Raw genomic sequence first — 24,194 nt, 5'->3', positions numbered from 1 at the left:
TTAAGTGTCATGTAATTGAAAACTTTTCCCCAATATATTTAAAGGAAATCCATGCCATTTTGCATTTCAGTGAAGCATAAAGTGATCAAAACTAGTTTACGGGATTTTTCATGTTGGGCAGAACAGCAAGAAAACAGTTCTTCTTGTTTGTACTTATTTGTTTCAGAGTAGCAGCCGTGTTAGTCTGTATCCGCAAAAAGAAAAGGAGGACTTGTGGCAATTTGTCAGTCTCTAAGATGCCACAAGTCCTCCTTTTCTTATTTGTTTGTGACTGTCACATCAGTTACTTGGGACAATGTGCTGGCACTGGGATGAAATGTGCACTGAGAATGGTTACAAAGAGATGGCTTTGTTTTAAGAGGGTTTAAAATCAAAACTTTAGGGAAAATGTCTGAGTTCTTTAAGGGGTGGGAAGCATAAATTGCAGAAAAGCATGCTTGTTTTCACCAAATTCAGATCAAATGTTTTTGGGATTTGCTACATTTGCACAAAACCTTTACATGCAGTAAGCAAATATGAGACATAATTTGTAACTAAATAATTCACAAGCTGTGATTGCACATCAGTTCTGGTATGATTTAAATACAGTCTCCATTACTTTTTATTTTAAATAGGGTCCTTGGTTTGTTTTGTACTAATTTAATTAGATTTAGATAACAAGTGCCCATACAAGAAGCTTTAGATGCCCTAACAAATAGTAGGATTTACAATCACAACCGATGACCACCCAGCCAGAGGAAAAAAAAATCCTATACAAATAATGGACTCAGCAAGTCAATAGATCAAAGTAGCTAAACAACTCCTTCTACTGATGCAGGAACATGTCCCCCCACATACCTTCCTCAAAAATCCTGACAAAAAAGTGGCTTTTGAAGCATGCCCAGATGCATTTATCTTTTGGAATTAATGCAGTGTTTACTGTATCTTTGAGATAGAAAGTTGATTTCAGGTCAATAAAACAAAAGAAGCATTTGCAAGGACACGGAAACTTTGCAGCACATTGTCTACACCAAGTTCACACTAGCACGGGGGCGGGGGGATTTTCAAAAGTGCCTAAGGGATTTAGGAACCCACTGACGTCTTATTGTCCTGGGCGGATCAAATGGACTATTCATCCACAAAGAGACTAGCAGAGGATCATACAGAATGGGCTACCATGGTTGCAATCCTCAAGTAATGGAGAAACCACATAAGAGAAAAGTCCTATTGCAACTTCCTCAGAAGCATTTGGTGCTGGCCATTTTTGGAGACAGGATACTGGACTAGGTGGTCCACAGGACAGATCCAGTCTGAACATTCCTATGGGGAAAGGATGTAACATATTTTTTATCTGGAAAAATAGGGATGGTATTTTTGCATATACAGATCTTTCCCAAGAAGAGCCCCTTTGAAAGGGGGAAAAAAAAGTTTTGCAGAGGAAGAAGTGTCTTCAGTTTGCATAAAGGATTTTCTTGACTCCTCACCTACCTCACTGGAAGCATGGTAAATGGCATGCCACTGTAAAATGGGGCCAAAAGGAAGACACCAAGAGCAATCCTAGCTCTCCAAGCAATATGAAAAAGAGGCTGAGCAATCTACTACCGTGTCAGCACTATAATGAACTAGCACATCTCAGGCTTTTTAACTGCGCATTTAATTAGACAACAGTATAACAAAGGTGTGATGCATCGTCTTAAAATAACTACATACCCCAAATATATTTTTGGACCATAGAAATGCTGCAGAAGACACTACTTCAGTTGTGTCAAGCATTATGAGTGACCCACAACCTTTGTGCCAGAAAATTGACAACTTGTGCCCACAGATCCTCCCAACCCTATTCACCTGGATCCCAGTAATCCTTCTTCTGCCCCTGTCATTGCAGCCTCTGCAAATAAGGGGTGGATCTCTAGGGTCCTGGCACCCAAGCTACCAAGGAAAGGCAGATTCTGGAAAAGCTCTCACCCAATGAAGTCAAAGGGAGCTGCAAATGCTCAGTACTTTTGAAAGTCAGAGCACATATTCAGGTGCCTAAAAGTCAATTTAGGAACCTAATTTTTGGTGTCCATTTATCAAAATCTTGGGCAGTGAGTTTTGGGATTTGTTGCTGAACAAATGGGTGGGACTGCAGTTCCTTCTCTTTGGAAGGGTTTACAGGAAGGTTTTAGGATGGTGCTTTGGAGTTCATGTTATGGCACATAACTTAAAGTGTGCAGTGGTCACGTGCCATGTGGAGCAGACCTAGATCTAGCACAAACTCATCTTGTTACATTGTTGCTCCTTCCTATTACTCTGTCTGCCTCACTTTAGGATTGCCCCATTGGGCATGGTTTCCAGAACATCATTGTTTAACACACTACCTTTCCCTATCTTTGGGTCCTCAGTTGATGATGCCATTGACCCAGAGGCGTGCTTGGAACACCATCAGTCTTTTGCCTGTGTTGTGCAGCTGGTGAAGAATAGTGGGAGCAGAGCTTTGCTCGGGGGGAGTACTATTAAAGGCCAAATCCTCTCACCTTCAATTGATTCCTTTGTGCAACTCAATCTGGTTATAGATGGCCAACTGAGAATTGCTCCAGTGAGTCAAGTGATTCTCAGCTGGCATAAAGCCATTTTAGCCAACGTCTATGGCACCCCCACTCCCAGGCCTGGCACAGAGAGCACGTCACTGGATGGACCATGAGCATGGCTAAAGCAATACTGTGCACACTACAAGTTAACATCTGGCATACTATCCCTTGGAACAAGTGCAGGGTAGAGAGTCAGGAAACTGTACCCAAGCCCCTCCCAGGTTCTGCTCTGAGATCCTCTTGGCCGGGAGAAAATCTGGCCCTATTTATGCCTTCCACATCTTGTGGTTGCATGCTGATGATTTTGATCTAGTGGGTTTTATCTGGTTAGGCTTTGATAGTTAAGCTGTTCTGAATTTGAGCATTAAAATGTGTGTTGTGTGTGGGGAGTGAGGGCATCAAGAGGGTGTAGAGTGTTAGACCAGTAGCATCTCAAGGCATCTGCTCTTGCCCCCACCCCTACCTTTTACAGCTGCCAGGATGAGTTGCCTTCAGGCATTTTCTAGTTTGATTATTTTACAATAATAATGAAGTAGTCAGCACTTGGTGAAATCTACTGCTGACGTCTATCCTAACTGGCCCCAGTCATTTACAAAGAAGCATTCCCAGCTCTCCAAGAAATACATGGATGCATTTTTTGAAAAGGAAACTGTGCAACGTACTACAACCACAGCACAACTGTAACTAAATAACTAGAAAAATCACAGGGTGTTAACCTTACAGGCTTGTTAACCTGGGTGCTGTATTAAAAATATGTACATGAAGTACCACAACAACCAAATCTAACAAAGGTGAATATGCTGCTTTGGAGATCCAGACCACTTCCTTAAAGAAATTCTCAGAGACATACCATATATCAGTCAAACACTGTGGGCATTTAAAGTCTTTTATGCGGAACCAACATTACAATACATCAACATTTTTCCCCTCAAGATCTAATGATTTCTCACAAGTATTATTTTGCTTCCATATGTACTACCTCTCCACATTTTTTAAAGGGGAATATATTTTGCTCCCTTAATAGGAAACAGCAAATGTTCACTCAGTCCCTGAATTTATCTTTATGAGAGTGCAGACAAAGGCAACTAACTGAATTCACTTTTGGGGCCAGATCCTCAACTGATGTAAACTGGTGTAGCTCTGTTGACTTCAGGAACTATGCTAATTTAGAAACTGATGAAGATCTGGTCAACAATGTTGATAGTTTATCCTTTGCTGGATGGAAAGGAGGATTATGCAGCTTCATATTGTCTTTTGGTATGCTTTTTCCTTACATGCTGCTAGATGGTGATGGAAAAATGAATGCCGTAGCAACATTTTCCTCTCTGAATGTACATTCAGAGTATAGTATAAGGAATCCATGGCAATAGTAGGACCCAATCCGTGGAGTATATTTGAATCAATAGACCCTTTATTTATAATGTATCTGCATTTCAATTCATCACTTGTAAATATCCTCCACAATAAATAAGGAAGGGAAATGGAAATGTTACAGTAAAAGTGTAATAATTCAGCTCTAGCTCTGCACATAATAAAGTTGATGAGGGAATCTGTGCTTTTGTTGCCACTAAGCATCAGCAACAACTGATGGTCTTAAATTAACAAGCTAATATTTCATCCATGGATACCAGAGCGTTAATGGCTAAATATGCCAGTTGAGGGAATGAGCACATGTGCAGTGATTTGCCTGACACAACTTCTTCTGTCATGGCCTATTAAAACCAGTTTACATGTGCATGTCGAATTTGATGAATATGTATGTGACCTCTTTCATAGCTATCATTCATTGGACTATAGCCCTCATGGCAGAAAAAAACAGCACCTCTCATTAAACACAGCTTGAGTTACAGGCATGTTATGTTAATATTTCTTCAGAACTTTAGGGGGTTTTCTTGTTCTAATAAATCTTCAGAATAAAATAATTTAAAAGTATAATTAATACAACTTTCCTTATTTTCTCCCTAACTGTTTTACTTGGTGAATTTACTTGGTGAATTTGCTTTGAAATTTTCTATAACTAATAGTAAAGACATCAAACAAGTTTATGGATAACATATTCCACTGATGGCATCCAAGTCTAGCTTCTCTTACATGGATTTGTGTAAGAAATTATATACTTAAAATAAGAGAAGAAAGAAAGTGTTCAGATAAACATGGACTGACCTGAATATCCACTGAAAATTTGAATCCAACTTAAACTGAACATTTTTTGTACTTCAAAAATTTTTAGATAACCTTCCCTCCCCTCCTCCACCTCCTTGCACTCTGCCCCATGTTACTTTTAATTTTTGAAAAATGCAATTCCTGCTTCCAGCTGGAAAGGGAATCGAAAGTGTCAAAAAGTTGCTAGAGAAGCTGTTCATGCAAAATTTCTAACTGAGATTGTGAAGACTCAAGAGGTTCAGAGAAGCATCTGAGCTTCTGGGTGTTTATGTGAGTCCAAATGAGACTTTGAATTGTTTGAGGTTTCCCATTATTATTTAACAAGCTTAATTTAATTAAGATGCAACTAAATTATGCAGTCCATATATTGCTGAGGATTGCAATAAGCCATCATGTCTTGTGACTTATTGCACATCCCTGATGTCAAAATAGTTTGGGATTCTTGCTATATCCACTAAATCTATGGCCCAGTTCTGCTCACTTTACTGATGAAACACACTTGTTGAGCTCAGGAGTGTGTAGCATGGGCAAGGTGAGCAGAATTCAGCCAAAGACGTATACCATCACTAAACTGAAAGATCTTTATGATATGGGCAGGAAAGGCCTTCTGGATTGAACAAGTATATGATTATAGATGCAGTTTTCCACTGGAAACTGCAGCTTCATCAGGAGCAAAAGATTTAATGGGAACATGTTAATTTCCAAATAGTTTTCAAAAGAAAAGTTGCAAAAAGAATGGTTTCAACTTTCTCATTTAATTTTGATAATTGATTTTTTTCAATAAGGTAAAAGTGTTTAATTTTGACTTCATCCTTTCATTCAGTTTCATTATATATATTATAATATAAAAGTTAAAATATATTTAAAATTCATGTATTTAATATTTTATATTAAAACATTTTGACATTATCATTGTTTCCTAATTTTTTTTTTGGAATTTCTAATCTGTGGTAAATTCAGAAATTTCAACTTTGTTCCAATTTGGAACGAAAAAAAATGTTTCAATGTCACACTTTTCAAAGGAATGGAAATTCCATTTTCTGATTACCTCTATCTAGGATACAGTAAGATTACAAACATGTCCTAGGACCAAAAAAAGGCAGTTTTAAGGAAAAAAACATGCCATTGCAGAGAAGCTAAAAGAAAAATTAACCATATTAAAAAGAGCTGGCCAGGCTGAATTATACATTGAACTAACTTGGCCCATGAACCAGACTTATATCAACTGTGGGTCCAGTCCAAGAGCTCTAAAACTGTGAAATGGTCCACGCTATCTAGTTGAACCTTGTCTAACTTGGCCACTTAATGGCTAAATATTTCCTAAGGTGACTATGTTACTAAGCGGTATTACTTAATATGGTAGAACTCTTCTTTTTATAAAAACCTTGGCTTTTTGAAGTGATGTTTCAGATTTTACTTATAGAAAAAGAGCTAAAGTGTTAATTTGTCTAAAATGATATCGATGGGCAATAAGGGCATATTTAATGCTAATAAAATTTTACCAAAAAGTGATGGGAAACTGAAGGATAAAATCAGCTACCAGCTGTTCCTTTCCGTGAATGCAATGGAAATATATATATTGACAAGGAAACTATCAAAATTTCCTGCATAGTTGAAACAAACTGTTAATGTGTGGGTAAGAAACAATAAACTGAGAGGTTTCAAAGTAGCAGCCTTGTTAGTCTGTATCCGCAAAAGGAAAAGGAGGACTTGTGGCACCTTAGAGACTAACAAATTTATTTGAGCATAAGCTTTCATGAGCTACAGCTCACTTCATCGGATGCATTCAGTGGAAAATACAGTGGGGAGATTTATATACACAGAGAACATGAAACAATGGGTCTTACCATAGACACTATAACCAGAGTGATCAGGTAAGGTGAGCTATTACCAGCAGGAGAGCAGGGGGGAGGAGTGGGGAACCTTTTGTAGTGATAATCAAGGTGGGCCATTTCCAGCAGTTGACAAGAACCTCTGAGGAACAGCGGGGGGTGGACGGGGGAGGAATAAACATGGGGAAATAGTTTTACTTTGTGTAATGACCCATCCACTCCCCGTCTCTATTCAAGCCTAAGTTAATTGTATCCAGTTTGCAAATTAATTCCAATTCAGCAGTCTCTTGTTGGAGTCTGTTTTTGAAGTTTTTTTGTTGAAGAATTGCCACTTTTAGGTCTGTAATCGAGTGACCAAAGAGACTGAAGTGTTCTCCAACTGGTTTTTGAATGTTATAATTCTTGAAGTCTGATTTCTGTCCATTTATTCTTTTACGTAGAGACTGTCCAGTTTGACCAATGTACATGGCAGAGGGGCATTGCTGGCACATGATGGCATATATCACATTGGTAGATGTGCAGGTGAATGAGCCTCTGATAGTGTGGCTGATGTGATTAGGCCCTATGATGGTGTCCCCTGAATAGATATGTGGACAGAGTTGGCCACGGGCTTTGTTGCAAGGATAGGTTCCTGGATTAGTGGTTCTGTTGTGTTGTGTGTGGTTGCTGGTGAGTATTTGCTTCAGGTTGGGGGGCTGTCTGTAAGCAAGGACTGGCCTATCTCCCAAGATATGTGAGAGTCGTCCTTCAGGATAGGTTGTAGATCCTTGATGATGCGTTGGAGAGGTTTTAGTTGGGGGCTGAAGGTGATGGCTAGTGGCGTTCTGTTATTTTTTTTTGTTGGGTCTGTCCTGTAGTAGGTAACTTCTGGGTACAATTCTGGCTCTGTCAATCTGTTTCTTCACTTCAGCAGGTAGGTATTGTAGTTGTAAGAATGCTTGATAGAGATCTTGAAAGTGTTTGTTTCTATCTGAGGGGTTGGAGTAAATGCGATTGTATCGTAGAGCTTGGCTGTAGACAATGGATCGTGTGGTGTGATCTGGATGAAAGCTGGAGGCATGTAGGTAGGCATAGTGGTCAGTAGGTTTCAGAAAAACACGGGGGACACTGTTCTACCATCTCAGGAAACATGTAAATCTCAATGGCAAGCACTTGCATTCTGCAGTATAGAAATAGGACCCAATGAAATAAATCAGTCTCCCTATGATTTTTAACAAGAAAAATAGTGTTCCTGCATTCCCTTTCCATGGGTGAAATTCATCATGCAGAGGGCCAACACAAGACCTATGCAACATTCAAGTCCCAGTTAAACGTTGTTTGGAGTATCATTCATTTGGACCCCTGGTTGTGACATCCCTTTTATAAATTACTCATAAGTATATCTGGAGTCCCCAGCCCCCCCCTGGAGTGTGGTCTACTCTTTTTTCAGCTACTTGGAATAGAAAAAAAAGCTATTAAAAAGGGGGAAACTGGCGATGTGGGTTTTTCTTTGTAACCTATCATTTTCAATTTCTCTTGAAATTTTGCAAAATGTTCCTTTTGCACTGAGTGTCAGAGAACCATGGACAAAGCCTACCAGAAGACCAAAATAACAGAGATGACTCTTTTTGAAAGAGCAGCCTTGGAAAGTAGGTTCTCCAGAAGTCAAATGCTAAAGTAAAGCTATGAATAAAGCAAAAGCTGCACTTTATGGTTGGCGTGCTTTTGCCATCAGACTTAAATACCTTTCACACTAGTGCAAGAAGACAATGGAATTGGAAATGTCTGAAATTGATCTGGAAATATCTCTGCTGTACACAATGCTGCATACTTCTTGACCTGGACATCCCCTTCAAGGGTGTGTTTGAGGTTAGGCAACGTCTGTGCTCTCAGTTCATTTAGTGAATGCAAAATGAAGGCTGTGTGTGCAGCATAAGCAGCATTTAACTCATACGTTCCATTTCTTGTATGTGCTAAGAATGCAAGAATGACAATTTTTTTTCTGAATTCTGAGTGCTAGGGACATACAGGATATTTCATTGCAGTTTATGAAAATCTTCACTGATTCAAAGAAATAAAAATTGACATAATTGACCAATTTCATTTAAGATATAACTTGGGGACAACAGAAGTGAATGACAAAGTCCCGAAGCTATGCAAGTTCATGCCATGTCCTGATATATAGGTATAGGTCAGTATAGTCTGTCTCTTTAAGATTGGGAAAAGTACATATCAAATAACAGGGCACTGCATGCTTTCCATATCAGCTTTTACTTAAATAAGGTAATATCAAAATAAAAAGGTACCTCTTATGTTTCCTTGTGGGCCAAGAGAAGTATCAATTTTCAGACTTTGAAGTAATGATATATATTTTCCTTAGAAGAGGTAGTTTCTAGGTGCATATCAAGATAATTCAGATAAAACTAAATTCAATTCAATAACAATCTTATCACTCTCTTGTGGAATAAAACACAGAATAGTTTAAAGTTAATCTCCTGGTTAAGTTAACCTGGTTAATCTCCTGTACCTAAAGTTAGACCCAATCATGTAATCTCTGCTAATAACACTTATTTACATATATATTAAACACATATAGCATTAGGAAATAACTATGTATTGACAGAACCATGAAGTTTAATGGTTCCTTTAAACTCATATTTCTAAAGTAAGTATCTTATAGTTTAATAGAAATTCTGGTTAGGTTAGAGATTAAATAGATATATATTTCTAGGAGTTCCTAGGAAGAGAATCCTTCCCTAAGAAACTATAAAATAGTTGGAGGGGTGTATGTATATAGTCAGTCTTTCAAAACTGTTGCAACCCAAGCCAGCACTTACTCACCTTTATCATGAAGATGATAAAAAACCCAAGCTCAAATGTATAATAATAATAATAATAATAATAATAATAATATCTAGCTCTTACGCAGTGCTTTTCATTGGTAGATCTCAAAGCATTTTACAAAGGAGGGCAATATCATTATCCCCATTTTACAGATGGGGAAATTGAAGCACAGAGCAGTGAAGTATCTCACCCAAGATTATCCAGCAGGCTAATAGCACAGCCATGGATAGAATCCTGGTCTCCTGAGCCCTGCATGCTATTCACTAGGGGCCACAGTGCCTCTCCTCATGATAGCTTACCCACTTCAAAACAAACACATACCCAAAAATAAACCATGAGAAAAAGAAATCGAAACCATCCCCCCAAATCAAAACAAACACAGCTTTAAGATTAAACTCGATAAGTTTATGGAGGAGATGGTATGATGGGATAACATGATTTTGGTAATTAATTGATCTTTAAATATTCATGGTAAATAGGCTTAATGGCTTGTGATGGGATGTTAGATGGGGTGGGATCTGAGTTACTACAGAGAATTCTTTCCTGGGTATCTGACTGGTGAATCTTGCCCATATGCTCAGGGTTCAGCTGATCGCCATATTTGGGGTCGGGAAGGAATTTTCCTCCAGGGCAGATTGGAAGAGGCCCTGGAGGTTTTTCACCTTCCTCTGCAGTGTGGGGTACGGGTCACTTGCTGGAGGATTGTCTGCTCCTTGAAGTCTTTAAACCATGATTTGAGGACTTCAATAGCTCAGACACAGGTGAGAGGTTTTTCGCAGGAGTGGGTGGGTGAGATTCTGTGGCCTGCATTGTGCAGGATGTCAGACTAGATGATCATAATGGTCTCTTCTGACCTTAGTATCTATGAATCTAGCCATAAGTAAATGGGAGAGCAGAATTTGGGAAAACTGAGGTATATGCTGAAACCTATAAGTGACTGCTGAAGGGAACAGCAAAAAGTGAGCATTTAATCTCTATGGTCTTTTCAAATAAAAAATGTTATTTGAAAAACTGTAGTGAACCGAATTAAAAAGATTAAAGTATTTTAAATACAAATATGTAAATATTTTATAAACATTCTCCAAACTACACATTTTTGTAGTGTAGTGCCCAGCAACTCTCAGCTGCTTGATCCAGAGGGCTTTTGAAAACCTGTCCCTAGATAAACAGATCTGGAATGTATAGGAGGCCCCTATTAGCTGAAGCACTGATTGTCTGCCAATGACCTTAGTCACAGATGAAACAAGCTTCACATTTGTATTTCATTTTCATGATTAGGCAATTTTTTTCCCCAATGGAAGTGATATTTTGGTAGCACGGTGTTCTACTGTAGATAGATGCCTTTTGCATGTAACCAAAACACTAAGATTTATTATAGGGAGCACTAAAAATATGGCTTGAAAATAACTAAACCCACACACTCTTTACAGTTAGTATAGAAATGCAAGTGTCCTCTGTCTTAAAGAGACATTGCCAAGGCTGGTAGACCTAAAATTCAACTTAGCTGATCAGATCCTCAGAATCAGTCCTTCTGCGCCTGTCATATTCTTTGGGGGGAATGAGGGACTGAAAAGGTGCTTCACAGCAACTTTGAAGCTCCTAGATCGACAGGTCACTGACCACTAGCTCTTTCTACAAGACCAATTTAGCAGCTCACTGCCATAGAGGCCTTGCCATCAGGTTGTAGCACTGCAGGGCTTTTCACCTCTAACATCCCCCATTGATCACCTCTTTGGCGCTGTGATGGCCTATTTCTGTCCACAATTTATGTAGCCTACTCTGCAGCCAGGTCACCTCTTTCCAATTCCATCTCCTTCTGGCATAACAAAAGTCCAATTGAAAATCCACACAAACAACTAAACACGCTGTTCTTCCTCCCCTCTCTGGCTGTATCAAAATTCCTTTGTCTACACCCTAACTCATGGGTACTGCAGAGTTCCTTTTTTGCTGCTTAGGCTGAGCACACTCCCTCCCAGGGCTTTTTCTTCCTGGGAAGTTTCCCTACTACCTCTCTTCCCAGGGACTTCCCTGCTTCTTTTCGGGCCTCCCATACGAGCCTAACCTGCTCCCTGTGGTTCTCTGTTTCCTGCCATCACCAGGTTCCTCTCAAAGAGGCTATACTTTTCCTTACTCTTCACTCCTGGGTCTCCTTCCTCACTGAGTTCTCTTCCCTCTCTATGTAGTCCTCCCTGACCCTGTCACAGCTGATGTCACTGATGGTAATTAAGCCACCAGATCAGGATCAGCTGGGGGATAGCTGCTATGTCATAGGCAAGGCTGAGCCTGACTCCCCTAAAAGGGCTAGTCAGCTGATGACAGGCTTGTCTCAGTATTGTCAGCATTCATGGCCTTACTGAGAGTCTTGCGATTTGTGGTGCATTTCTTAAAGCCCCAGTTCCTGGAATCAAGAGATTGGGTGAGAGTCAGCGCTTTCATTAAAAGAAAAAGTAAGTTTTTATCCCTCATGGTTGTGGGCTTGCAAATGTATTATTTTAAAAAATAGCGCATGGTTTTTAAACCAGTCCCATGATATTCTGCGGCCTGACTCATGATTTGTGAATGCTTGTGGTTCACAGTACTGTTGTCTACAGTGAGACTTTTTGCACTGGTGTCACTACCGCGTAGATATGCTGCACAGGAGTTGGCTTTTACAGCAGTGCAGTATGTGTACATTACAGGTTTGCAAAGGTGCAGCTGTGGCCCAACTGTATCAGTGTATCTCACTGATGCAAAAGACTCCTAGTGCAGGCAATTATGGCTGTTGAAGTCGGACCAGCAGCAATGGCCCCTAGCAGCCGAGGATTGTTGGAATGCAGCAATGCTCTGGCTACATCTCTCTTCTCCTGGCCCGACTACAGTTGGGCTGGGAGCTGGTGATGGCATCAGAACTGATATACTCACTCGATGCCACTTGAGAATTCCCCTATGTCATAGACATCCCATTATTGACAGTTCTTAAACACATATAGTGCAGTAGTGCCTAGGGGCCAACTAGAACAGGGCCCCATTGTGCTAGGTGCTGACAAACATGTAAAAAATAATAGTCCCTGCTCCAAAGAGATTACAATGCAAAAGCCAGCGGAGCCAACTTTAGTTTGCTTTGGTGCCACCAGGTTGGGGCAAAACAGCCTTAGTGGTAGTATTGGTGTAATTTTTATCTCAATCCACATCTAATATTCTGGAACATATTTTCCAACAACATTAGTACATCCTCAACTGCAGCTAATTTTTGGTGGGTACTATAAACTCTACATTAAAAGCTCTGGAAAATATTTTCCAAAAACGATTTGGTCAAAAGACAACTAGTTGTCTGGCAACCACAAAACTCACATTCAAAATCCTGTAAAATATTTCCCCAAACATCAATTAGATCTGTGACTAACTCTCTTGACTGGCAGCTGGGATATCATCTACATTCAGATCTCCGTAATATATTTTCTAACAATGGCTCTCTGGGCAGGGAAACATTTTTAGTTGGCTCCCCTACAGCTTGGTACCTGAGTTCCTTGCTGATTCACTGGCAGCTATGTTCCCTTGGGACCATCTTAACGTCAAGCGAATTATAAAATTTTGGTAACCTGGCCCTAAGAAAGATCCAGGCACTAGCCTCTTAAATGGTAAAAAAATATGCTTGTGCATCTGTAGTATCTATACATAGTAAAAAGAAAAGGAGTACTTGTGGCACCTTAGAGACTAACAAATTTATTAGAGCATAAGTTTTCGTGAGCTACAGCTCACTTCATTGGATGCATTTGGTGGAAATTTTTTTCCACCAAATGCATCCGATGAAGTGAGCTATAGCTCACGAAAGCTTATGCTCTAATAAATTTGTTAGTCTCTAAGGTGCCACAAGTACTCCTTTTCTTTTTGCGAATACAGACTAACATGGCTACTACTCTGAAATCTATACATAGTGGAGATCATTGAAAGTCTCTCTTCACCTTACAGTTAGTCTGTGTAAACTGCAAGTTTTATTAATCTCTGCTAAACTTATAACGATAACAGGAAACTTTGAATGATGTTAGGTTGTGCTCTCCGTATGACTGATACCTAACTGACACCTCTAAACATATCAAGATCATAATAGTTTGATTATATAGGAAAAGGCAGGTTCTCTTGCTGATGGCAATCTTGGGATTTGTTGATCAGTTCTCTTAGAGAATCATGTTGGGGTTTTGAATGACTACAGTGTGAGTTAATAAGATATTGCTGTATTTGGCATTTAATTCATTATTATCAACTTGCATTACAGTAACATACACCTAGTAAAAGTGGCCAAGAGTCCTGTGGCACCATATAGACTAATAGACGTATTGGAGCATAAGCTTTTGTGAGTGAATACCCACTTGGTCAGATGCATCCTGGATCATTCAGGAAGACTTCAGCACCACGGTTATGAATTTGACACAAGCCATGTCAAAAGACTGATGGACACAGAAACAATCCCCAGACCTGCCTATTGAATGGCTGAGCAGCATGGATGAACATGTATAAGACAGCAGAATCAGAGTTCTATCTCCTTCCCAAACTCTTTAGAGCATCATGTATCCCAGGGTACAAGTCAAGGAGCAGTCTTTATCCTCTCCTAACATTGAGACTGCAGTTATGCCCAGTACTTATATGGGATGCACAAGAAAGTAGGCAGCTCCTTCTACTCTTCCTCTGAGCACCTGAGTAAAGGTGAGCCAGCTAGCCCTCTGTGATTAGAAACACTTCTCTTGGATGTTCCTGGGCCTGAAATTTCAACATGGAGATATTGTACCTACAGTATCTGCTTACACATGTTGCCTAATGAGCTAGCACCAAGTTTAGACTTGAATTAACGAGGTGCAACTTGGTATGGCATTCTTGCACTGCTGCAAAGGTTCAACGGTCTTGTAACAAGGACCAGGATCTGATACATGCTGTTCAAGCTATTGCTGTACAACATTCAAGGCATTACACACCTAACTTCATCTTCCATACAGGCCTATTATGAGCCCTTAAACAGTGAAGCTCAGGCACTTGTACCGTGATTGTAGGACTAAGGATGTCATCTTCCTTCTTCAGATGTTCTTAAAAAAACAAAATTGTGTTAGTAGTTGGTACCAAAGATCATTCAAATTAATATGTCTCTGGGCTTTATTTGAGGAAACAATCTATGACTGTAAATCAATCTGTGAATGATGCTGTCACTCTCTGGTGCATTATGTACCCTTTATGGCTAAAAATGCTACCTAGAGTGCATCTGCCACCATATCCACATGTAAATAATGGCATCAGGTAGCCCTCCATATATCTAAAAAATCTTAGTTGATGACCTCTTATCATTGGAGAAATGTGAAGACGTTTGGCATGTTTCTTTTTCTCAGTGTATAAATAAAGCATAAACTGAGTTAAGGATCAACCTAGAGAAGTGTGAGTTCTGCTATTGGCCAAACAGTTAAAAATATTGAAGAATCTTAACTCGCCTTCCTCCTTCTGCCCACCCACTGCACATGAGGTTGTCCTTGTCTAGCTGCTTGTTCATATAAGTATCTATTTGCAATTCTCTAAACCCTGGGCCTAGAGCAAGCCTGAGTAAGTGACAGGTCTTCCCTTTCTACCTGCACTCTGTGGAAAGGACATGTAGTATAGCAGAGCCATGAAGAACTACAAGCTGGCCTTTTAGCTTAAACATACATATTTCCTCAAGGTGGATTGGCTTTTTCACTCAACGAGCTCTGCTGTAGTATACCGCAGGCCTCTTTTCCAGCAGATTCAGCCATCTTCAGGGACTCAATGTTTGAAATTAACAAAACCAAGATTAATTAATTATTATTATTTTAAATCTTAGTAATTGTTGCACTTTTCTTGATGTTCAGATCATATCTGATGAAAACTAGTAAAAATGTTTGTGGTATTCCAGTAGCTTGAAGTCACCTCAGAAATCCTTAAAATTCAAAAGAAGGATTTGTAGAGATAACTGATAACACTCCCTAAGAAAATAAAAATAGTCATTGGATTGAAAGCTCTCTGGGGGCAGGGACAGTCTTTTTGTTCTGTGTTTATACAGCACCTGGCACAATGGGGTTCTGGTCTATGACAGAGACTCCTAGGCGCTACTGCAACACAAATAAATAAATAAATACTATTAATAATGACTGAATTTGCCTCTTACAAAGGAAGTAATAAAGAAATAGAGAGATTAGTCTCTCTCTCCTCCTCTCATCCCTCCACCAACTTTTTGTTTAGTAAGTTGGGATCCCTCCTTTGACAGATTCCCAGAAAACTTGCCTGCCTTTGAAATGATATTTCCCATTTTTACAGCTTAAAAACTGTACTGGGCAGAGAAGAACTAAACCTAATAATGTTAGTAAGTAAACTTGAATCTACAATTACAGGGAAGATTGACTTTAACTTGTTTGAGGAAATCTTTGAAGTACAGCCGCACAAGATGCTTGGTTTTCTCCACAGTCAATGTCAATTCTGCCATGTTGATCACTTGTTGATGCAACTCTGTGGTAGCTGTGTAAAGGAAGTTCTCACTGCTAGTGAGGCCAGTGAAGGGAATGAATGTTTGAAAGTCCACACATTTTTTACATTCTTTTCTCAAGTTCTCTCCAATAGGAAGGGCAATTTTTACAGGTAGAAAATGGGTGTTTGTTACAGCTCTGTTACATAGGCAGAATGGCTTTCCCATCCCAATCCTGATTCCACACCTACCACCTCCAGACAATACAAACTCTACTGTCTCGTGGGGGTTAGAGCATTTGATTTTCAAAAGTTAGATTTCAGAGTAGCAGCCATGTTAGTCTGTATTCGCAAAAAGAAAAGGAGTACTTGTGGCACCTTAGAGACTAACAAATTTATTAGAGCGTAAGATTTCGTGAGCTACAGCTCACTTCATCGGATGCATTTGGTGGAAAAAACAGAGGAGAGATTTATATACACACACAGAGAACATGAAACAATGGGTTTATCATACACACTGTAAGGAGAGTGATCACTTAAGATAAGCCATCACCAGCAGCAGGGGGGGGGGAAAGGAGGAAAACCTTTCATGGTGACAAGTAAGGTCCGATGAAGTGAGCTGTAGCTCACGAAAGCTTATGCTCTAATAAATTTGTTAGTCTCTAAGGTGCCACAAGTACGCCTTTTCTTTTTGCGAATACAGACTAACACGGCTGCTACTCTGAAACCTGTCATTAAGCAAGGTAGGCTAATTCCAGCAGTTAACAAGAATATCAGAGGAACAGTGGGGGGTGGGGGGGGGAGAAATACCATGGGGAAATAGTTTTACTTTGTGTAATGACTCATCCATTCCCTGTCTCTATTCAAGCCTAAGTTAATTGTATCCAGTTTGCAAATTAATTCCAATTCAGCAGTCTCTCGTTGGAGTCTGTTTTTGAAGCTTTTTTGTTGAAGGATAGCCACTCTTAGGTCTGTAATCGAGTGACCAGAGAGATTGAAGTGTTCTCCAACTGGTTTTTGAATGTTATAATTCTTGAAGTCTGATTTGTGTCCATTCATTCTTTTACATAGAGACTGTCCAGTTTGGCCAATGTACATGGCAGAGGGGCATTGCTGGCACATGATGGCATATATCACATTGGTAGATGCGCAGGTGAACGAGCCTCTGATAGTGTGGCTGATGTGATTAGGCCCTATGATGGTATCCCCTGAATAGATATGTAGACAGAGTTGGCAACGGGCTTTGTTGCAAGGATAGGTTCCTGGGTTAGTGGTTCTGTTGTGTGGTGTGTGGTTGCTGGTGAGTATTTGCTTCAGATTGGGGGGCTGTCTGTAAGCAAGGACTGGCCTGTCTCCCAAGATCTGTGAGAGTGATGGGTCATCCTTCAGGATAGGTTGTAGATCCTTGATGATGCGTTGGAGAGGTTTTAGTTGGGGGCTGAAGGTGATGGCTAGTGGCGTTCTGTTATTTTCTTTGTTGGGCCTGTCCTGTAGTAGGTGACTTCTGGGTACTCTTCCGGCTCTGTCAATCTGTTTCTTCACTTCAGCAGGTGGGTCTTGTAGTTGTAGGAATGCATGATAGAGATCTTGTAGGTGTTTGTCTCTGTCTGAGGGGTTGGAGCAAATGCGGTTATATCGTAGAGCTTGGCTGTAGACAATGGATCGAGTGGTATGATCTGGATGAAAGCTAGAGGCATGTAGGTAGGAATAGCGGTCAGTAGGTTTCCGATATAGGGTGGTGTTTATGTGACCATCGCTTATTAGCACCGTAGTGTCCAGGAAGTGGATCTCTTGTGTGGACTGGTCCAGGCTGAGGTTGATGGTGGGATGGAAATTGTTGAAATCATGGTGGAATTCCTCAAGGGCTTCTTTTCCATGGGTCCAGATGATGAAGAGGTCATCAATGTAGCGCAAGTAGAGTAGGGGCATTAGGGGACGAGAGCTGAGGAAGCGTTGTTCTAAGTCAGCCATAAAAATGTTGGCATACTGTGGGGCCATGCGGGTACCCATCGCAGTGCTGCTGATTTGAAGGTATACATTGTCCCCAAATGTGAAATAGTAATGGGTGAGGACAAAGTCACAAAGTTCAGCCACCAGGTTAGCCGTGACAGTATCAGGGATACTGTTCCTGACGGCTTGTAGTCCATCTTTGTGTGGAATGTTGGTGTAGAGGGCTTCTACATAGACTAACTCTGCTCCCTTTAAAGTCAATGAGAGTTTTGCCATGATGTCAATGGACGTAGGCAAATGCTGAATACTTTAGAAAATCTGACCCAGAGAGTACTGAGCTCTTGTTTCCAATTTTTTTCTATTTTCCTAGTTTTTTATGTTGCCACCAGGCCTATAGTTGGACTGACTGTATCATCTTAGGTGATGGTTGGATCAAGCAACTACATACTATAGGGGGTTTGAAAGGGATTGAAAAATCCAAGAAATGGAAAGGATGCTATTGTTCCTCTTCAGTAGAAAAGCCATTTTTGTTATACGGGACTCAAGATCAAGACAACTTGGCTAGATCCTCAGCTGGTGTAAACTGGTGTAGTCAATGGAGCCATATTGATTTAACTAGCTACAGATCTGGTCCCAAAACATGCAACAGGACAGTAGAATAAGCAGGTACATGCAGTTTGGGAAACAACAAGAACTTCATCAGCCTGGTGAGCTCCTCAGCCAGCTTTTTTCAAACTCTTGGATGTAAGTTATCCAGAGGTGCTGATTTGAAGACTTTAGTATCCGCTGTTTAACATTCTCCTCAGTTAATATTGGAATGAAAGATATTTTGTCATCATTATATGATACATCATCTGGCTTTTTCCTAAATACAGAACAGAATTATTTTTGAACACTTCTGCCTTTTTCTGCATTATTATTTATAATTCTACTATTTCACTTTAGTAATGGACCAATTGTTAGAGTTCCCTTTGTTTCTGATATACTTAAAAATTCCTTCTTATTGTCTTTAAGTCTGCTAACCTGTAGTAATTCTCTACAATTTCTAGCTTCTAACATGTATTCATTGCTATCAACTTCCCCTCTCTTCCATTTGTTGTATATAGCTTTTTATTTTTTATTGCTGCTTTCACTTCCCCTTTAAGCAACACATTTTTTTTTAACCAGTGCAGTCTTCTTTCTTGATTGTGAGATTGCTGATTTTGGGCATCTAGTAAAATATTTTTAAAATATTTCCAATTATTATTCACATTTTTCTATTTAAATTCATTCTCCCAGCTGATTTGGCTGATAATTGTTTTCAGCATTGTGAAAATGGCCTTTGTAGAGCACCAAGTATATATTATATAAATATATATAACTAGTTGGGACTTTATTCTGTTTGCACACAACAAATGTAATCAAGTCATGATCATTGCACCTAAGCAACCACTAACTTTTAGCTCTGTGATTAATTCCTCTTTATCTCTCAAGTTGAGGTCTAATATAGAATTCCCCTGTGTTGGATGGAACACTTGAGTAAGGAAATTCTCATCTATAATTTTTAGAAATTCTGTGGACGTTTTAGTATTGGCAGTATATATCACTGAGATTGAAGTCCCCAATAAATATGCAGTTTTTTCCTTACACATTATAGAAAGGTTTATAAGGAGATGGTCATCCTGTTCTCTAGTGTGATTTGGTGGTCTCTAGCAATTACCAGTTAGTACTTCATCTTGTGCCTTATCTGTTAGAACATTGATCCGTAAGCATTTGAGATCATTTGCTTCTGAGCTGTCAGGGTCTTGGAAACAGGTAATGTCATTTCTGACAGAGTGCTACTCCCCCTCTCCTTTTGTGCACTCAGTCCTTCCTAAATAGGTTATAAGCTGTGATTTTGCAGTCAAAAATGTGAATCTTCCCACCAATAATACCAATTAGATTGAATTTATCCTCATAAATAAGCCATTTCAATTCCTCTTGTTTATTACCAAGGCTTCCAGCATGAAATTCTTGTCTTCATTTCCCTTGGGCATGATTAATTTCGTTCTTTGACATCTTGATTGTATACCAAATGAATATTCATATGTTCCCCCTTTTCACACTTAATTTTTGTGGTTTGCTTAATTCCCTCCTAGTCTAGCCAGCCTGACCCTGAGAAGATTGGTTCCCCTTTGACTGAGATAGAAGCAACCAAACTATGCAGCCCTCTCTACCCAAAGCAGGTTGGCCAATGTTCCACAAAACCAAAACCTTCTACCTTAAGCCACTTGCCCAGCCAGCAGTTCACATCCAAAATCTTCTGTCTTCCTTTACTCATGGGACAGGAAACATCTCTGAGAATGCTTGAACATGCTCTCCTTCAGCTCCTGTAGAGTTCTCCAAAATTGTCTATAATCTGAGATGTAGCAAATGAAGCAGTGTTGTTAGGCTAATATGCACCATCACCAGTGGAGCCTTGTTCGCTGATTTCAGAAGCCTATCCAATCTGACAGTCACATCTCGTGTCATGGCTCTGGGAAGATAACACACCCTCCTGTTGTTCGCTTGTCCCTTGCAGAATGTTCTTTCCATTCTCCTTAGCATATAATCCCTAACAAAGATTATCCATCCTCTTTGGCTGGATGGAGATCTCTTGATAGGCATGCTTGACGGTCTTGTGGATTAGGCTGAATAGCCATTCTCAGGTATGTCCTTTACAGCCCTCTGTTTCATGCAACCAGCTAGATCTTCACAAACATTTTCTGCAGTTTCCACATTGAGAATCTGAAGATGACTGGATACTTCTAGCTATGTGGAATTCCTCCTGATCCATTTTTCTTTGGTAAGCACAACCTGTGCATTCTCATCTGCTTCAAGTCATGCAGAATGCTACTTGATCCTTTCGCCTCTGTTGGTTTTGAGTTGCCAAGCATCATCTTTCTGGTTCCTTGGTCAGCAGTACCTTTCTTTCTTGGACCTAGGGTGAGGATGTTCCTGAATCTGGATCTCCAAGTACTCTTTGGCCTCACTGATGATCTGCAGTGTCTTTACTTGTCCTTTCAAACCACAAATCTTTTTCTTCCAGCATAATCACCAACTTGCACTTCATACACAGTGTGACCACTGTGTATAAAAAGGGTGACTATTTATATCACTGTTGTTACAATTCCCATAAATCTTGCACAAAGCATGCCATATAAAGTATCAAACAAAAAAAGTAATGAATTGCTAGGTATGATTAGCCTGTTAATATTCATCATCTATGTATCTGAAGTTATGAATGTTGGCTATGTATCTGTATCTCAAACCTGTGTTGTATGCCTGGGTGATATTCCACAGATAGATTTACATCTGGGATAAAGAGCTATGTATTGATGGCCCATTAAGGACACTCAGCTCTCACAATGGGCCACTGAAGAATCTCATCCCACCCAGTAAGCTCTTCCTGAGGATGCCTCAGACAGGAAGGTGCAAATGACCATCCCTGTGATTCAGCAAACCATATAAGGACATATTGGGCCAGTAACTTTCCATATACACGGGGTGTGGCCTTTGCTTGGGACAGTAAATTTCCATGCACATGGCAAAGGATATAAAAGACACCTGAGACACCTCCATTTTGCCCCTTTCCTGCTCTAATTCTCTGGACTGTGGATTTACAACTAAAAGGAGTATTCTGAACTCTGGACTGATGACCTTCCAATCTTTTGAAAGTTACCAGAGAGACTTTTGCAAGCCAGCAGTCTATTCCATCACTGCTACAAACCTGATATAAGGACTTTGCAATCATTTGCATGTATATGATCTATTAACCACTTATAAGTCTCTTCTTTTATTAATAAAAGCTTTAGTTATTTTACTAAGGATTGGCTGGCAGCGTGATATTTGGATAAGATTGGAGATATATTTTGACCTGGGGGTAAGTGTCTGATCCTTTGAAATTAGTAAGAACCTCACATATGGTGAATTGGGTTTTCAGTAACCTCTCATTATATTAGTCCTGTTTGTCTGGATTGGAGCCAAGGGCTGGAATGCCTAAAGGGGAGTGTGTTGGCTTCTTATTAACTGGTGGGGTACTGCAGAAACTCCTTTGTTATTGGCTTGGTGAATCTAATTATAGAATAAGCCACCAGTTTGGGGGGGATTGTTTGCCCTATTTATTGCCCCACAAAACTCTCCTAATTATCTGCTCAGGGGTTCACCAAGCAACTGACTTCTGTAGTAAGCCTTACTCTTTTGCTCCACCCACTTGCTAACAGGATGGATTAACCACTCAGAGAGTTCAAGCACTGGACTGATCACAGACCCAAGGGTCCCAGCCATGTGGTCCCCACAAAGACACCAAAAAAACCAGACTGGTCTCACCTGTTCTGTACAAGGGACCCAACACCCAGCCATACAGGTCACAGAGAGCAAACAAATAAACAGACCAAATGCATAACTCACTGTAACCTCTATCTCCAAGCACAAGATCAGCAGCTATCCCCTCCAAAACTCCCCTGTTTGCCTATTTTTGAACCTTGGCAAGCTAAGAATATTGATTTCTATATGGGTAAATGTAAGGTCATATACATCTAGATAAAATAATGGAGACCACACTTCCAGGATCATAGAATCATAGAATATCAGGGTCGGAAGGGGCCTCAGGAGGTCATCTAGTCCAACTCCCTGCTCAAAAAGCAGGACCAATCCCGGTGGGAAGCAGTTACTCAGAAAGAGATTTGGGGACCATGATGGATAATCAGCTGAACATGAGATGCAATGCTTGGATGAAAGGGCTAATGTGATCCTTGGTTGTTTAAACAAGAGAATATCAAGTAGGAGGAGGGAGGTTATATAACCTTGGTATTTGGCACTGCTGGAATACTGTGGCCAGTTCTGGTGTCCACAATTCAAGAAAAGTTGGAGAGGCTTCAGGGAATAGCCATGTGAATTAATAAAAGTCTAAAAACATGCCTTATTGTGACAGATTCAAGGCACTCAAGTGATTTAACTCAGAGAAGAGAAGGTTAAGGGATGATTGGATCACAGTCTACACAGGTACACAGTCGCTCTATCTATCTGGGGAAACGCAACCTGATAACAGAGGGCTCCTCAATCTAGCAGACAAAAGTATAACAAAATCCAATGGATGGAAGTTGAAGCTAGACAAAATCAAACTAGAAATATGATGAATATTTTTAGCAGTGAGGGTAATTAACCTTTGCAACAATTTACCCAGAATTCTCCATCACTGGAAATTCTTAAGTCAGAATTGGATGTTTTTCTAAAAGATATACCCCTCAACCATAGCTATGAAGCAGGAATTAATTCAGGGAAGTCCTATGGCCTGTGTTATGCAGAAAGTCAGACTAGATGATCAAAATGTTCCTTTCTAGCCTTAAAATCTATGGATTTGTCTCTAGTTTTGGGGTTCTTTAGTCCAGTCATTCTTATTCTTTTCCATACTGTAACCCCATGTTACAACAGAAAAAATATTTCAGAACCTCCCTCATATCTAGCCACAAAGAAAGAGAGGGTGACCCTGCCCCCCAGATTGAGAACCCATGAGTTAGCATTTGAGACAAGTCAGTGTAGGGACAAACATTTTTGTAGAATAAATCAGAAGCCTACCAAGTTACAAGGAAAGGGTAAGACATTTCTTTGGAATAAACAGCTACTGTAACTCTTATGGCATCTGATGTACAATCTATGCTTTGGATTAACATTTAAATAGTCATTACCTTTTCCTACAGTCTGCATTTAGGAAGAAAACACATTTTCTACCCAGGAATTTTCAACAATGGGATTAAGTATTACTGGCAGTCGACATAGTTTAAAATGATATACCAACCTATATGATGAATGAAACAGTTGTTAGTCTGTTCTGCTTCTTCTAACAGAAGGACAAAAAAAAAATCTTATGCGCAATGGTAAAAAAAAATAGAAGGTAATCTACCTTATCGAGATGAAAAATTTATATAACAAGATTATTTACATTCTTTAGTCATTAAGGATAAAGAGGGTGCTTACTGACCTATTTTTCTAAACAACAAATTGAAAATCCTCTGTGATAAAATCTCTCTGAACTGTGATTTCCACTTCTGTCAGATACTACAGAAAAATGGCGTCGACCTGGCATATCTATCTACTCAGTGACTGATTTGTGTTCTTTGCAATTTAGATACTCAGCCTCTCTTTCAACTCTACATGTCTATTACATTTGCTACAAATTGTATTAAGGGAGCATGTGTTTGGGGAGACAGGAATTATAGCCTAGAAAGCCAGATAGCCCAGGGAGATTGTGTTTCTCTACCCAAATGTTTAGAACTAGGGCTGTCTGGATTGAATTTGGAGCTATACGGAATTTGTAGCCAGGGTATTTGCTGAGTCTAGGTCTCACTCCTGCTGTTGTAAAAGGCTCTGAAGTCATATATGATATCATTTACTCAAGTATTATAATGATGTAACTCCACTGACTTAAAATATGTATATTATTGCATAC

This window comes from Dermochelys coriacea, chromosome 3 (assembly GCF_009764565.3).
Source record: "Dermochelys coriacea isolate rDerCor1 chromosome 3, rDerCor1.pri.v4, whole genome shotgun sequence".
NCBI classification, from domain to species: domain Eukaryota; kingdom Metazoa; phylum Chordata; order Testudines; family Dermochelyidae; genus Dermochelys; species Dermochelys coriacea.
This window is presented reverse-complemented; position numbering follows the sequence as displayed.